We start from the raw sequence: 16,711 nt of genomic DNA, 5'->3' as shown, positions 1-16,711 counted from the left end.
AAGGTACATTCAATCCACCGAATTATTGTCTGAAACCCTTTCCCAAGGGGACAAAGGAGGTGCAGAAAAGTCAGCTGGAAGTAGGTGTCTTGCTCAAGGGACGTGAGTTACAAGGCCTCAGGATGGCGGGGACACAGGCAGGTGACCAGTGAGCAGGAAGTCAGGGCAGTGGAACCAAAACAGTCTTAACATTAGTCGAGCTGCCTGCGGAGGCCTGGGCTTAGGGGTCACATCTCTGATGGGCCTAAGTTTGGATCTGCGACCTAATCCCTGGGTGACTTGAAGCAAGTGCAGGAGCCTCTCTGAGCCGCCCTTCCCTGATTCGCATCCAGACACGGTGCCGTCTCCCTCTTACGGGCTGCACTACGGCCCCAAAATTCGTATGTTGAAGTCCAAACCTGCATACCTCAGAATGTGAATGTATTTGGAGATGCGGCCTTTTCAGAGGTGATTAAGGTAAAATGAGCTCATATAAGTGGGCCCTAATCCAATATGACTGGAGTCCTTATAAGAAGAGGAGATTAGGGCACAGATTGAGGAGACAGTGAGAAGGCGGCCGTCAACACAACACGGAGAGAGGCCTCAGGAGAATCCAAAGCTGCTGATACCTTGATCTTGGACTTCTAGCCTCCAGAAGTGTGAGAAAATATATTTCGGTGGTTAAGACCACCCAGTCCGTGGTATTTTGTATAGCAGCTTAAGCAAAGTAATACACTTCCCTTTGCAGAGCCATGATATAACATCCCCCGCACAGGCATGCACTCAAAAAACACCTGGGAAAAGTGAACCATGTCAGAGACAGGGCACTGAAGACCCGGAAAGCACTGTCCCGGACAAGATCTGAGCTGGAACAATGGATCTCAATGTCCATCAATGAATCCATGTAACCGTGAAGTTCAGAATGGCTATGAGGCTTTGTCAAAGCTTCTCCCGTGATTCCCGTGGTAGTTGGGGTGAGGTTGAGTAGGATGGACTGATATATCTGGCAACATTGAAGTTCAGTGAAGTTAGGGGGTTTTGTTCAAAGTCAAAGAGCAAGCACAAGACAGAGAAAGGTCAAGAACACAGTATTTTACGCCTCCAAACTCCATTTTTCCCCACTACTCAAAAACAAACCCCTGACTGATAGATTTTACAACATAAATGTGTAGAAACTCCATACCACCACAGCCACCATAAATAGAATCAAAAGATAAGCAACAAAGGGAAAATACTTGCAAAATATATAACTCACAAAGGAGCAATAACCATAACTTAGAATGAGCTCCTACAAATCAAAATAAAAAATACAAATATCTAAACAGTCAAATGGCAATGGGTATAAATATATGAGTCACAAAATGCATGATTGGTCAATAAACAGAGAGAAGTATACTCAGTCTCATTGGCAACAAGAGAAATGCAAAACAGAGCAAGGACATGCCTTTCCATTCACCCATCAGAGTTAACAAAGAGCAAAAAGGATGATGGGAATTCTTTTGACAATTCTTTTGACAAAAAGAATTCTGTTGACAATCCACACTGTTGGGAAGTATAAATTTATGCGTCCTTTTTAGCTGACAATTTGATAGTGCCTGTTGATATTTATCATGGGCATGGCCTTGTAACCTAGCAATTCCACACCTAGGAATCTACGCTGTGGGAAAACTACACACATGCTCAAAGATGCATATTGAAGAAGCTTCACTAGAGCACTGTCTGAAATACTAAAAAAATACAAAGAACCTAACTGTCCATCAATAGGGAAACGATGAAATGAATGATGATACACTACAAAAGTCTATGTAGTAGTTATTTTTAAAATGAGAGGGGTCTATTTGTACTGACATGTAAAGATCTCCAAAAACTACATTGACAAGGGGAAGAGCGAGCTGCTTATCAATATGTACGATTAGACCTCATTTATATATGTGTGTGTGTGCATGGGGGTGTGTACTTACATGGCTTTGTAAATGCGTGGGGAGAGATCTGGGAAAGTACCGCTGTTGACAAATGGGTGTGTGTATCTCTTGGGAGGGGAGTGAATGGAGGGAGGTGATGAAAGATGACTACATTTTATGTTATATATTTTAGAGTCATTTAAATGTTTTACAATCTTCTGTTTCTTAACTAAAGTAATCTCTCAACAAATCACAATTGGAAAGAAAGTGCCAGAATCAACCCCTGCTGACGTTGAAACCTCTGAGACCCTACAAAAGACTCTCTAATGGTAGAAGGTCAGGCATGAAGGGAGGTGCATACTGGGTGAGTTTGGGGGCAGGAGGGCCCAGAAGTCACATCAGAGAAGCCACCACATCAGTGCACACAGACCAACCTGGCAGGCAGCAATCAGAGAGGGGCTGGATCATTTGGCGCACCCGTGGCACAATCCCCATGAGGCAGAGGAGCAGAGCCGTCCATGGTGACGGGCCCTGCAAAGAATGGATACAGCTGCAACCACGTGTGGGGGGCAGGAGGCTCAGGCCCCTGTCATCCGGCCAAGCTGCAGCCTCACCCCACCCTCAGCCACCAGGCTGCTGGCAGATGCTCGCGGCCATGGACACCAGTGATGTTGAGAGTAAGGCTGTGGCACAGGGATGAGGCCCAGGAGAGGCCACTATGCGGGTGTCCAGTCATCCACCTGCGTTCACCTCACCAGGCCTGCTCTGGGCTGCATGGTCCCGAGAGGCATCCGGAGAGGTGCCAGAGAAGGAGAGGGGATGTTGTAGGCAAGTGTAGACGAAGACAGGGAAGGCAAGAAGTTACAGATGTGCTGCTGCTCACAAGAGCCATCCCTGAACGCACAAGCCCGGTCTGATGCCCTCCTTCGGGCCTTTACTACGTAGGCCTGAGTCACACCAACTGCCCCTCTTTGAAGCCCCCTACTTCCCGGTCCTGTTGCCACACAACCATTGTCTTCCAACATCCTCTGTCCTCACTGCCATGCCATGCTGGGCTCATGGGGATGGCCTCCACACCCACGGCTCATTGTCCTGTCTCCCTCCTGGTGTTTCCCCATCTGTGCCATCAATATAGTCCTCTTCTCCAAGCTCCAGATCTCCACGGCCACCTGGATGTCCCCCACACTGAGCGCAACTGAGCCCAGCATCGCCCCTCTGCTCCCTCATGGCAACCTTTCCTTCTCGACAATTCTGCCTTCAGGCACCAGGCTGGAGACCTGAGGGTCAGCTCCTGTGGTTTCTCCCTCTCCTTGGGCCCCTGCATGCAATGAGTCCCTAAGTCCTGATGACATTAAGTTCGAAATAGTTTGCAAATCCATACCCTCTTTTCCACCTGGGGACGAACCATCCCCTGGCTCATTTCAAAGGTCTTAGCTTTTACTTTTATCCCTTCTGGTCCATCCTTCATGCCACCATAGGACAATTTACTGAAACCACCATCTGCTCCCTGTTATTTCCTTTCCATGGTTCCCTGATACCCACAGCAGCAAGTTCAAGTTCAAACTCCTTGGCAAACCACAGGCTACCAAGAGCTGAGCCTGTGGGCCTCAGTAACTGCCCACTCCCTATTCTTCATCTCCACCCGCTGCTCCTCCCTCCCATGCCCTTTCTCACCTGGCCTGGGATCCTATCTTTCTTTCCCTTGGCTGGCTCCTGTCCTTTCTGGACACTGGGGTATGGACCTTCCCTCCCCAGGGGAGCCTTACTTGACAGCTACCACCTCAGAGAGGGGATAGAAGGCTACTCGGAGGAGGGACCTTCCTCAGAGGTCTCATCAAAGCCTAGCACATCCGTTGTTACATTCATTACACTGATTCGTAAGGATCTTGTCCATCTCCCTGCAAGTGGTCAGCACGTCGAGGGCCAGGACTGGGTCGTAGCCATGGTATTAGTTTCCTAGGGCTGCCACAAACTGGGTGGCTTCAAACAACAGAAGTTTATTCTCTCACAATTCTGGAGGCTAGAAGTTCACAGTCGAGGTGTTGGTAGGGGCGTGTTCCCCGCAAAGGCTGTAGAAGAGGATCCTTTCTTGATTCTTCCAGCTTCTGGTGGCCCCAGGTGCTCTCTGGCTTGTGGCAGCATAACTCTAATCCCTGCTTCCATCTTCCCATGGCCTTCCCCTGTATATCTACGTCTTCACATGACCTTCTCCTCTGTGTGTGTGTCTGAGCGCCCGCTTCTTATAAGAACACCAGTTGTTTTGTATTAGGGACCACGCTCTCGACCTCATCTTAACTTGATCACATCTGCAAAGACCCTATTTCCAAATAAAGGTACATTCACAGGTATGGGTGTTAGGACTGCAACATATCTTTTGGGGAGACACAATAGGACCCACAGCACTCACTGGCATTACTGATACCCAGCACTGAACCTGACCTGCAGCAAGGCAAGGCTCAGCTGAGCCCTGTGAATGAATGACTGAGCCAGTGTGCTCTGGGTCCAGGTGGTGTGTGGGGGGCGGGGGGCATCCGAGGAGGAAGTCAGTTTGGAGGAAGCAGTTCTGCAGCTGGGTCTGGAGGATGTGGGAGAGGGAAGGGTCATGTCCGGGCGGTAGGAGGACCACTACATGGGACAGGAGGAAGAGCCAGTCTGCATGAGGCCTTGCCTCTGTGTTTTGCAGTGCAGGGAGCTGGGCCAGCCTGCAGAAAGGCTTTCCAGGCCGGGCTGAGGCATCTGCCCTCAGGCTGGAGGGCAGGGGGCCAGGGAAGGTTGTCAGGAGAGCAATGACCAACGCAGAACCAGTGCTCCTGAAAGAAGATTCTGCCTGAGACATACAAGGGCAAGTCTAAAAGGGGCCCACCAGAGGTCAAAGGATATTGCAAAAAGTCAGCTGATCATGAGGAACTGAACCAGGGCTATGGCAGCACGGCCTGAGGGGAAGGACCGAATCCAGAGAAAATGAAGTAGGAAAATAGACAGGGCATGACCTCATGGGGCAAGGAAAGGAAGGAGCTGAGGCCCACAGGGACTGGGCTTCTAGGCGAGAAACAGAGGATGGGGGCCAGGGAGGCAGCCTGGGGAGAGCAGCACGCCTACGGGAGTGACGATAGGGTTAGTTAGCCTCGTGAAGTGCCGTTCAATTAAAAACCCAAGCTCCTGGGGACACTCATTAAGTAACCACCGAGGTGGAGCATGTGTACCAAGCAGCTATACGAGATCCACACGGTTCATAAATAATTCAAGTTTATGGGCAAGAAGCATGTCTTTTTATATCTATGTCTAGTTCCAAGCTGTTAGCAAAGGCATTTTTGGAGAAAGGTCTCAAACGGAGGGAACTAAAAACTCAACTAAATAACCTTTAAATGACCTCATCACCCCAGGAAATGGAAATCAATGCAGTCTGCAAATGCAACCCTGTGCTAGCAGAGGCTAAATGGAGCTGTTTCCCCAGCAGGGGAGCCAGGGGCAGAGGGCGCTGCAGACCTCGGAGGCATCTGGGATTGGACTTAGGGGAAGCCCTTTTTGGATAGCGCCTCAAGCAACACCTCAGGCTCCTCAGAGAGGCACTTCTGGAGCAGTCCAATAGGAGGGGCTCTTGCCGGGGGGCACAGAATAAAGACCCCCCCCCCACACCACCACCATGGAGGAATCATTCCCTCGCTGGGCCTCAGGCTGTTCTTATCCTGAGAGGTAAGCCTCGTTCATTTGCAAGGGCCCTTCCACCTTCCAGCTCTGCTTACAGCTCTGCTGCTGTCCCTGTGGCCGGATCACAGGTCCCATCCCTGGGTAAGGATGGGATGATCTGACAGGCCTGGAAGGGAGGGTGCTGTCACCGCAGTGTGAGGATGGGGCATGACATTGGAAGCCTGCTGCTTTCTATGCCATCGGCTCATCTGTGAGGCTCTCTCTCCTCGTGCTAGAGAGGCAGCTGGCGCAGTCTGACCTTGGGCACCTGTGATCTAAACCCCTCTGAGCCTCAGTTTCCTCATTTGTGCCACAGGGATGGTAATGGTTCTTATCTCACAGGGGTGTAGTGAGGACTGAGTTACCAAGGGAAAGCCTGGCCTGAAGTAAGCTCCCACCCAGTGTTAGCTGCTGTGACCACGGGCATGTGGGCAATAAACAGAAATCACACATTGTTGGAGGAAAACCCAGTATCAGAAAGAGAATCTCAGGAGGGACAGTGGCAGCCTCTCCCTGCAACGGGACCTCTGCTGCCACAAATCCTTTCCTGGAAGGGGTTTCTCTGAACAGAGGCCCCTCATGGTCTTTGGCATTTAGGCTCCATTCCTTCTGGAGGAAACAGTCCCCTTGTCCTTTTGCCCAAGCACCACTGCTGACCAGCCAAGGTCCCTGGATGACAACAGACCCAAGAACAGTCCCCACCTTGGGAATAACACTTCCAGCAGGACCAGGCTACCCCAAAGCAAACTACTGAGTCCTCTCACGGCCCTGATGGCTTGAGTATAAACATGACTGTGCAAGGATTTTTGTCTTAACACGTTTGTATTCCTCTAAACACCATTACTGATAAGACTACAGCAAGAGGTATTAAGGAGAACACTGGGCAACTACAATTCTGTGCTTAATTTGTATAGCAGGCAAATGTTACTTTTTCTATGTTACGAACGACAAAACTGAGGCCCTGAGAGACTAAGACAGTTACTAAGAGGAAAATGGGAATTTGAACCCAGGTCTTTCAATCTACAAATCTGAGCCTCTTTTCACTCCTTTACACAACACAGCTGTTGCCACCTTCCCTAACACTATTCTACCAACAACCCAAGATCAATTGTTTTCATCAAAATAAAATTTGTTCTCTTGCTCAATATTTATACTGTATCTTTATTTTCTGACTTGGCCTTGGGAAATCCAGTCAGAAAGGTTCTGTTCATATTTTTCATGCACATTTTATAATTGTGCATAGATGAAGGCTTGCACGTGAGGCAACCCAGTGCAGGATGTCTTAACAGAGACTGTGAGATGGATCACTCAGTCAACCCTCAAATGTTATCTTCCTCAGTTACACAGGAGAACTTGATCCCATCTTAATTATTGAGGAGGCTTGAAGTTGCTCAGACAATAATAAAAGTAGGTAGCCTGATTGCATCACAAATGTGGAGCATGCTAAACACACACACACACACACACACACACACACACATACACACACGGTGCTGAAAAATGTATATGCATTTTAAGAAAAAACTGTGTTAAAATTGTAATACTCAATATATGCTGGTAACAAAAGATGAATGCAAGTCATGTGCACACTTTTTTTGGCACCCCTGGTATGTGCCAAAAAAATCACCATGCGTGTGTGTGTGTGTGTGTGTGTGTCCATCCTAACTTGATCTAGTTATAAACTTTTGAGCTGTAAGTGTATTTCCACAAACAACATGCAAAGCTCAAATGCACTGTTTCCCAAGACAAAAGTCATGGCCTGCTGCTTAGCTGGCCTGCCATTACACACTTTGGACTTCACATTTTAATGAAACAAGTCAGTAGGGATGCCAAAGTACAGTTATGAGTCAGTCATCCTTCCAGACAACTACCCTCTAAAGAGATTTATTCATCTGGCCAAAACACAAAGTGTTTACATGGTAGGTAAAGACTTATCTCCCCAAAACAAAATGCTTTTCTCGATCACAATAAAACTGGTCAAGAATCATATAAATCGAGTATATCCGATGTAGAGTTATTATACTTTCCCCTTATGACCTTTCATCTCTACAGAACACTGGCCTGAGACAAATGGCACCTGGGTACCGAGTGGTCTGCTTTAGGCAAGTACTGCTAGCACATTCTTGGCATGCATTTCCATCAGCACTGCAGCACCATTGCAGCTCACACTGACCCTAAACCCAGCACATTAGCTCACACATCTTTTCCATCTCTCTTTCGTTTCATCGGCACTGTCAGGCCGATGAGCTAAGGAAGCTGCCCATCAAAGTCATTCCTGACGCACACAGCTTAGGCTAGACAGGCAGAAAATACAGACCCCAATCCTCCGGCATGAGCCAGTCAAGATTCAGCAGCTTCATTTACATCCATCAGGTTAGAACAGGCACCTCACATAGCTTGGAATCTAGCCCAACTATACCTCTCCAGGGCTCTGGAGGGTGGTCTCTCCACCTCCACCCCCCTTGCTTGCAACCCCTCACCTCCCAACACACCAAAAGTCCTTTGTCGAGGAAGGAAAGCCCCCCAACAGCCTGCCCATCAGGTTCTAGGAGTCAAGAGGTCTAGCTGTCTGACCTTGCCAGGTGATGGAGATGGGAATCGAATGCTGGTGGGATCGAAGACAGAGGTTACTCATCAAGTTTAAACACATCTCCCCCTTTAGCAGATGGCTCAAGGCAAGGGGGAAGCTTTAAGGACCTAGGAAGCCCAAGGTTCCTCAGGCTGGGTAGTTGCCTAGCGTGACCCCAAACTGCTTACTCAGAGGCACAAGCTGGCTGGAGAAGGGCTTTTCCTGTGACAGGCACTACCGGAGTTTAAAATCCCCTTTGCGTGCTAGGAAAACACACACACACACACACTTGCAGGGAATGCCTTCCCACTATCCACTCAAGAGCTCCTCTACCTAAGTCCAGCTCACTTACAACAGCCAAGTGCACTAAAGTGACCCTTGCTCCTGAAGCCATGGTCATGGCAGCTCAGGTACCAAAGGAGACTGGAGGAAGGCAGGGAAAATGCTCTACCACTGGCTTGCAGCCCCAGTGAAGGCTCAAGCCTGCCTTCCCTGCTAAAAGATGGCTGGTCTCTGTCTGGGCTGAATTCCAATGGCTGGGCTGCCTGGGGCCAGCCCCCTGTACAGAGAAGGGAAAGTACTGCCCCTGTGACACCAGTCCAGGCAAAGAGCTATTCCCAGGGCCATGCAGCGGGCTGCAACTCGGGTGGGGAGGAGGCTCTGCTGTGTGACTGTCCTTAGACTTCTGGCTAAGACCTGCCCTCTGTCCCAGGATTGGGGAAGTACCACGGCAAAGATCTGAGCCCTCAGCCCTGTCGGGTGCTCGGGACGAGGACTGGAAGAAATGTACAACAGGGAAGGACAATTTAAAAGCCCAAGAGATCCCATTCCCAGGACCGGTCTGCCCCAACTCACCCCAGGGACAGGCTCCCGGGAATGGAAGTGGGTCCGGCCGTGAGGCCGCGGGGACGCTTGCAGCTGCCGCCGCCGCCGCCTGCCCGCCGTCGCGCTCTCAGTCCATCTCGGTGCCGCGCCGGCTGCCACTGCCGCGCCGAGCCCGGGAGAAGAAGGGCGGTCCCCGGGTTGGGTGCACGCCGCCCCGCGGCCCGGGGCCCGCCTCCCCGCCGCGGCCGCCCCTTCAGCACCGCGGACAGCGGCCAGCCCGCGCGCTCGGAGCGCAGCCCAGCCGAGAGGAGCCGTGCGCCCCGCTCCGCCGCTGGTCCGTCAGCCCGAGCGTGGCAGCGGTGCCGCGCGCCGCGTCCTCATTCCTGCAGCCTCCTCCCCACCCACCCAAGGAGGCCTCCTCCGCCCCCCAGGACCCCGCTCCAAGAGCAAAGCGTGCCGCGAGCGGCCACTTGCCAGTCCCCGGAGGGCAAGACGCGCCTCCTGCAGCCCGGTCCCGAGCAGGGATCAGAGCACTCTTCCCGCCCAGAGCGCTAGACAAAGACGCCCTATCCGTGGCGGGACGCCGGCGGGCAGCCGACAGCACAGCTCAGCCTCTTAAAATGCGTGACCACGGCCCGGAACCCGACCCGGCACTAAGGGCGCTATCGCGGCCCAATCGAGGCCAAAGAGGGTTGGCCCTTCGCCTGGGCCCTGGGCGGGAGGGGCCCTTGGGTGGCCTTTGGCCCAAGCCCTCATTTCTCCACTGTCCTATGCCCTGGGGTTGCAAGCAGTTAACCAGTTAAGAGTCTGTCTCAGGAGCTAGGGGGAGGAAGGCCGTTGGGGTCCCATCCCCACCTGAAATTCAATTCCCTCCCCCACATCCTTAGTGACAGAGTGCCAATCAACTAACAGATGGGACTACTGGAGCCTGGTGACATCATGCAGAACCACTTCCATGTTTTTCCTTTCTGTTCAAATCCCTCCCACTTCTCCTCGCTTCCAGTCAGGAAAGTCCAGGCTGAGAAGGGGTCTGGCTCTGACTTTGCTTCTGCCACAGACCAGAAACGTGACATGGGCTACTCTCACCTCTGCCTTCAGTGAGCTTCAATTTCTCCCCTGGGAGGAGGGGCTGGGCTGGGCTGGGGCCCCCTCTGGTTCCACGTCTGAGACAACTCAGCCTATCCATCAGGTGAGAGGGGAGACCACAGGCTGGCGGATCACCCCAGGCCCTGGCCACTTCATGGCCTCCTTTAGACCTTGCTGAAGTCCAAGATGAGGAGACCCTCCCCTTCACTGGACCAACTGGCAACTCCTGCCTAATTCTTTTTAAAGCAACCATAACTTGAATGACTCACTCATTCAAATCCAAAGACATCTTCACTTTTACCATTTGGTTGAGTCCCCAGTTGAAAGGGGGAAGACCAAATGGAATGAGTCCAAGTTGAGGTTACTAAATGCTGCCCAAGTAGGCAAGAGGGACTCTGCTCAAACATTCATGGATCATGGCTGCTACACAGAGTGCAGAGCTGAAATATCCAGGAAGGGCGCAGTGGGAACAGGAGTGGGCATTAGCAATTCAGGAAACGTGGCAGGCCGGGGACAGAGGCTCCTTCAGTTTTTACACCAAGGAAAAAGAATCACAATCCACATGTGGTGCCTTAAAAAACAAACAAACCATTTCCTCTACAGTCTCTTAACTTAACATTTTTTCCTCCTTTGAAAATTACTTCCAAGAGGGTTGTTGTTTTTGGTTTTTGTTTGTTTTTTGTAGCATACCATCAAAATCCAAAGACAAGAAACAAGTCAGGAGCCAGGAACACCAGGTATGTGGGCTTCCTGCTGCAATGGTCCAAGGCAGCAGGTGGAAGAATGGGGTTCCCAATCACCTTCCAAACACCCAACATTTGCCAAGTGGTCACTTACAAGTAGGGTCTCAAGTCTTTCTTTGTGCATTTCCTCATTTGGAATAGAATTTCTTGAGGATTTGTGACAAAGGATTCCTTCCATTTAATTCCTTTAATTGTCTAACTTACGGGACATTCAGCAATCACCATGTCTGCATCCTCACCTTCCAGGAGACCAGTGAGGGACCCAGTGAAACCCATTTACACACACACACACACACACACACACACACACACTGCTAGCACAAAGTCCAGAATTTCAACTGATGTGATATGCCCACATTTAAGATCTCTAAAGACCCCAAAAGATTCAGGATTTGGAATTAACAGAAATAATCCAAGCCATATAGCAACACATAACTATTCAGTTATTTTCTAGGTTCTGGAAAAGCCTAAACACTGGAACACATTCCACTGATTCTCATCCACAAAGGCAGGAAGACACTTCTGTCCCAGGCCCTCTTCCTGTCTGCTGCCGGGCTCAGGCCTGGCTCTTTGACCTTACTACACACTGTAATCCTGGTGGGCAGACTATGAATGCCGACCTGCTGACGAGGAGTAAACCAGCCCCAACCTGCCTGGAATGTCACCTTTACTACCAATATTGCTGTGAAATCCCTATCAAACCCACCTTCTGCCCTCCAAGCCCAGATGCCACTTCTCTCCCTCTATTATGCCCTGAAAACACGAGCACGTCCCCTCCTCCTCCCTCACAACCAGGTGGCCCCAGGTTCCCCAGAGCTTCCTTAGCCCATTCTGTCCTTCTGATCTGTCTGGGGACCTGGCCCTGGCCCTCTTCCTCACTCCCTGGTCCACCATGGCAGCCTCCTCTCTGGGCCCCTGCCTCCCTCTGGCCACACGATTCTTCCTAAGAACCTGGTATAGCCTGTAACTTCCCCTGTTATGAACTTAAAATGCCATCACTCTGCTTGACCAAGTAAGGTTCAACTTCCAAGCCTAACCCTGTGGGTCCCAGGTAGATATCCCCTCTCGAACCATCTCCCAGGCTCCCCTAGTGACAGCTTTGACCTCTTGCCATGATGTCTCAAGTCTGCCTTGACTGTCCCTTGTCAACTCTGAGCCTCTGCTCCACTATCTGGAATGCAGGTTCCTCGCCCATCCCCCAGGAGTGCTATGAAGTGCTACAGTGGCCACTGCTGGGCCTGGGGCCATGGGGTGCTTGTAAAGAAGTTACCATCCTGGGGCAGGGCTCCTCACCTTGTCCTTTGCCTCCACCTCCATTTCCTTGAGCCCCCAGAACACTGCCCCAGTATCATGCACCAGACAATCATTCCAACCATCTACACTGCTACCTACTTGCTCCATGCCCAGGCAACCTTCCTCTCCACAGAGCCCACAAGAATACCTGTCTTCTGTTTTTGTGGGGGCCTGTCAATTCCCAGCAGAGTGTTCAAAGTACTATTGAGGGGTACGCAATAGTTCTTGAATGAGAAAACCCAGAACAGGTATACCAAGAATGGCGTAATTTTAAACCTGCTTTGGAATTTTATCTAATTCATCTTTTTTTTCCTCCTCACCCTCAGGCCACACCCTGCCAAGCTGACCTTGGGATGGCAGGCAGGGGAGAAAGAGGCTCTAGGCTGCCAGAGAACCCACAGAACAAGTGTGCCTTGCTAGTGGACGCTAAACACAAGGCTGAGAAGGTATTCTGCAGTATGTTATTAACATGGCTATATTCAGGTCCCTTCAAATAATTCTAAAAACCAAATGATAGGGCAAGTCAGAACCCACTGAACAGGGTAAGTGGCCTATTCTCACCATAGTAATGCCTCAGACACACAGCTGCTGCCAGGGACTGCTCCACAGCAGTGGTGAGGGGAGGAGTAAGCCACAAGTCATTTTCTGCCTAACAGAAAATGTATTTGCCACTTCCATCAAAGTAGTAACTGGCATAACTGCGCTAGGAACAAAGCAGACTAGCAACCAGTTTTTAAAAAGCAATAGACATAAAGTCAGACCAGGGATGTCACACACTAGCTATGAGATCTAGGACGAGTTGCCTTCTCACTTTGGGCCTCAGTTTCCTTATGTGTAATAAGGTGGTATTGGATTAATTCCTGCAGTCTTTTTTAGCTCTAAAAACCCAAAGGTTTTTCAGAAACAAGCCCTAGCACATACAGTCAAAAGTGTTTTGACAAGGGTGCCAAGACCATTCAGTGGAGAAAGGACAGTCTTTTCAACATCTAATGTTCGGAAAAATGGAGATCCACATGCGAAAGACTGAAGTTGGACCCTACCTTATACCATATACAAAAATTAACTCCAAATGGACCCAAGACCTAAATGTAAGACCTAACACAATTAAGCTCTTAGAGCAAAGCATGGGACAAAAGCTGCACAACATTGGATTTGGAGATGATTCCTTAGCTATGACACCAAAGGCATGGGCAGCAAAAGAAAAAAATACTTAATGAAAATTAAAAACCTTTGTGCATGAAAGGACACTCTCAGAATAAAAAGGCAGTCTTCAGATTGGGAGGAAATGTTTTCAAATCATGGATCTGATAAGGAATTAATAACCAGAATGTATCAACAACTCCACATGTATCTAAATGTACCTAAAACTCAACAACGCAAAACCTGATCTAAAAATGGGCAAAGGTCTTGAACGGACAGTTCTCCAAAGAAGGTATACAAATGGGCAATAAACACATGAAAAGATGTTCAACATCTTACTAATTAGAGAAATGCAAATCAAGACCATGGCAACTATTTAAAAAACAAAACATAAGTGTTGATGAGAATGTGGAGAAATTGGGACCCCTGTGCACTGCTGGTGGAAATATAAAATGGTGCAGCTGCTATGGAAAACAGTATGGCAGTTCCTCAAAAAAAATTAAAAGTAAAATTATCATGCAGTCAAGCAATTTCACTTCTGGGTATTAAAAGTAGAAAATACTACAGAAGAGAAATGTAAACTTTCAAAAATTCAGATGGCTGAAATGTCAAGAGCCAGTTAGAGGAGCCACTTAGCATATCTAGCATGTAAGCACCTACTGGCAAGAAGCTAACTTCAAAATAACTATGATTAATAAGTTAAAAAAAAAAGAAAAAATGACAAAATGGAACTATAGATGGAGCGTTCAACAGAACTGTAAATCTACAAAAATCGTCAAATGGACATTCTATTATATGATTTAAAAATACAATATCTGAAATTAAGAGTTCATTGAATAGGTTTCACAGAAGAATGGGTAAAGCAGAAAGCAGGATTGAACTCAAAGCGTGGTTATAAAACTATCCAGAGAGAAAAAAGATGGAAAAGACAGAACAGAGTATAAAAGATGTGTGGAAGATAGTCAAAAGGTCTAATATATGTTTAATTCGAGTCCAACAAGAGGGAAAGAAAAGAGAGAATAGATTAGGAAGCAGTCCTGGAGGAAATAATGGCTGAGAATTTCCCCAGAGCTGGTGCAAGACATTAGCTCACAGATTCAAAAAGCTCAGTGAGCCCCAAGAAGAAGAAATACAAAACAAACCTTATCTAGGCACATCACAGTCAGTCCTAACAATCAAATACAGAGAACAAAACTCTTAAAAGCAGGTGGAGGATTAAAAGGAAATATTATTTTAAAGGAGCGATAAGAATGGTTGTCTTTTCAATATAAAATATGAAAAGGAGACAATAGGATCTTTAAAGCTTAAAAAAGGGAGAAAAGGAAAGTGGGAAGGAAGGAAGGGAGGGAGGGAGGGAGAGAGGGAGGAAAAACTGCTAATTTAGAATTCTATACACACAGCAAAGATCCTTCAAAAATTAATGTGAAATAAAGATGTTTTCAGGCATAATTTTAAAAAGCAAAGAATTCACTGTGAGCAGATATGCATCACAAAAAATACTACAGAAGTTCTTTAGACCATTTTGGTCTCAGATAGAAGCAAAAAAAATGAAGAAAGCCATGAAGAACATCAAGACTTTTAAAAAAAAGTAGTTAAATATCAATAAATATTGTATAAAACAACAACAATTATAATGCTTTGTGGAATTTATTACATACATGAGTAAAAAATATAACAACAATAATGTGAAGAATGAAATTTAACTTGTGAGAATGAAATTTAACTTGTGAGGTTGTTAAATTGGGAAGTGGTAAAAGTACTAATTTAAAGTAGACTATAATATATCAAAGATTTATATTATAATCTCTTTTATTAAAAGAATCAAATGAGGTACAAATAAGAATGAAGAGAGGGGGAAATGAAGTCATTAAAAATACTTGATTAACAATAAAAAAAGAAAGAGAAGGAACATCCATGTTGTAGCATGTATGAGAATTTCCTTTTACAATTTTTATTTATTTACTTCTTATGGTTATTTTATTTTTTATAGTTTTTAATTATTATAGTTTTTTATAATATTGTAGTTAGTTATTATAGTTATTATTTTTATAGCTTTCATTATAAGTTTCAGGTGTATAAAACAACATAATCAGACATTTACACACTTCACAAAGTGATAACCCCAAGAAGTCTACTACCCATCCGACACCATACATAGCAATTACAATATATTCCTTTTGCTATACTTTACATCCCGTGAAAGGGGGAAACATACATATATACACACATATCAATTATAGTTGACATTCAATATTATTTTATATTAGTTTCAGGTGTACAGCACAATGTTGACGAATTTATATAATTAAGTGATATCCCCCCGATAAGTCTAGTACCCATCTGACATCACACAGTTTTTACATTATTGACTATATTCCCCATACTGTATTTCACATCCCTGTGACTATTTTGTGACTACCAATTTGTATTTCTGAATCTCTTCCCCTTTTTCACCCATCCCTCCATCCCCTCTCCCATCTAGCTACCATTAGTTTGTTCTCTGTATCTATGAGTCTATGTATTTCTGTTTTGTTTGTTCATTTATTCTGTTCTGCAGATTCCACATATAAGTGAGATCATGTGGTATTTGTCTTTCTCAGTCTGACTTATTTCACTTATTATAATATCACTTGTTGTTGCAAGTGATAAGGTTTCATTCATTTTTATGGCAGAGTAATACTCCACTGTATAAATGTACCACAATTTCTTTATCCAATTGCCTATTGATGTGCATTTTGGTTGTTTCCATGTCTTGACTATTGTGAATAGCACTGCAGCAAACATAAGGGTGCATATAGTTTTTCAAATTAGTGTTTTGGATTTCTTTGGATAAATACCCAGGAGTGAAATTGTTGGATCATATTGTAATTCTATTATTAACTTTTTGAGGAACCTCCATATTGTTTTCCACAGTGGCTGAAACAATTTACAATCCCACCAACAGTGCATGAGGGTTCCCTTTTCTCCACATCCTCGTCAACACGTTTGTTGATTTATTGATGATAGGCATTCTGACAAGAGTGAGGTGGTATCTCATTGTGGTTTTTATTTGCATTTCTCTGATGATTAGTGATGTTGAGCATCTTTTCATATGTCTATTGGCCGTCTGTATGTCCTCTTTGGAGAAATGTCTATTCAGGTCCTTTGCTTGTTTTAAATTCCTTGTTTGTTTTGTGTGTGTGTGTTGATTTGTATGGGTTCTTTATAAATTTTGGATATTAACCACTTATCAGATGTATCATTGGAAAATATCTTCTCCCTCCCGTTCAGCAGAATGTTTTTTGGTTTTGTTGATGGTTTCCTTTGCTGTGCAAAAACTTTTTAGTTTGATGCAGTCCCATTTGTTTATTTTTTCTTTTGTTTCCCTTGCCCGAGGAGACATATCAGTAAAAATATTACTAAAGGTAATGTCCGAGAGTTTACTTCCTATATTTTCTTCTAAGAGTTTTATGGTTTCAGGTCTTACATTTAAGTCTTTAATCCATTTT

The 16,711-nt window shown here is 46.7% G+C and overlaps 1 protein-coding gene across 4 annotated transcripts in view; it reads right to left on the bottom strand.

Moving 5' to 3' along the window:
• The window catches only part of OSBP2 (oxysterol binding protein 2), a 162,510-nt gene that overhangs the window by 74,363 nt on the left and 71,436 nt on the right, over window positions 1-16,711 (bottom strand). Inside the window, exon 1 of one of the 4 annotated variants that reach the window (XM_081036667.1) lies at window positions 8,992-9,129. The exons of 2 other annotated variants lie outside the window; for them this stretch is intronic. The gene's annotated coding sequence lies outside the window, so the exon portion shown is untranslated. Of the gene's footprint in view, window positions 1-8,324; window positions 8,341-8,991; window positions 9,130-16,711 lie in introns of those variants that run through there. One more of the 4 variants, XM_081036670.1, reaches the window with a different exon arrangement.

This window comes from Rhinolophus hipposideros (assembly GCF_964194185.1).
Source record: "Rhinolophus hipposideros genome assembly, chromosome: 24".
Classification (NCBI taxonomy): domain Eukaryota; kingdom Metazoa; phylum Chordata; class Mammalia; order Chiroptera; family Rhinolophidae; genus Rhinolophus; species Rhinolophus hipposideros.
This window is presented reverse-complemented; position numbering and strand designations above follow the sequence as displayed.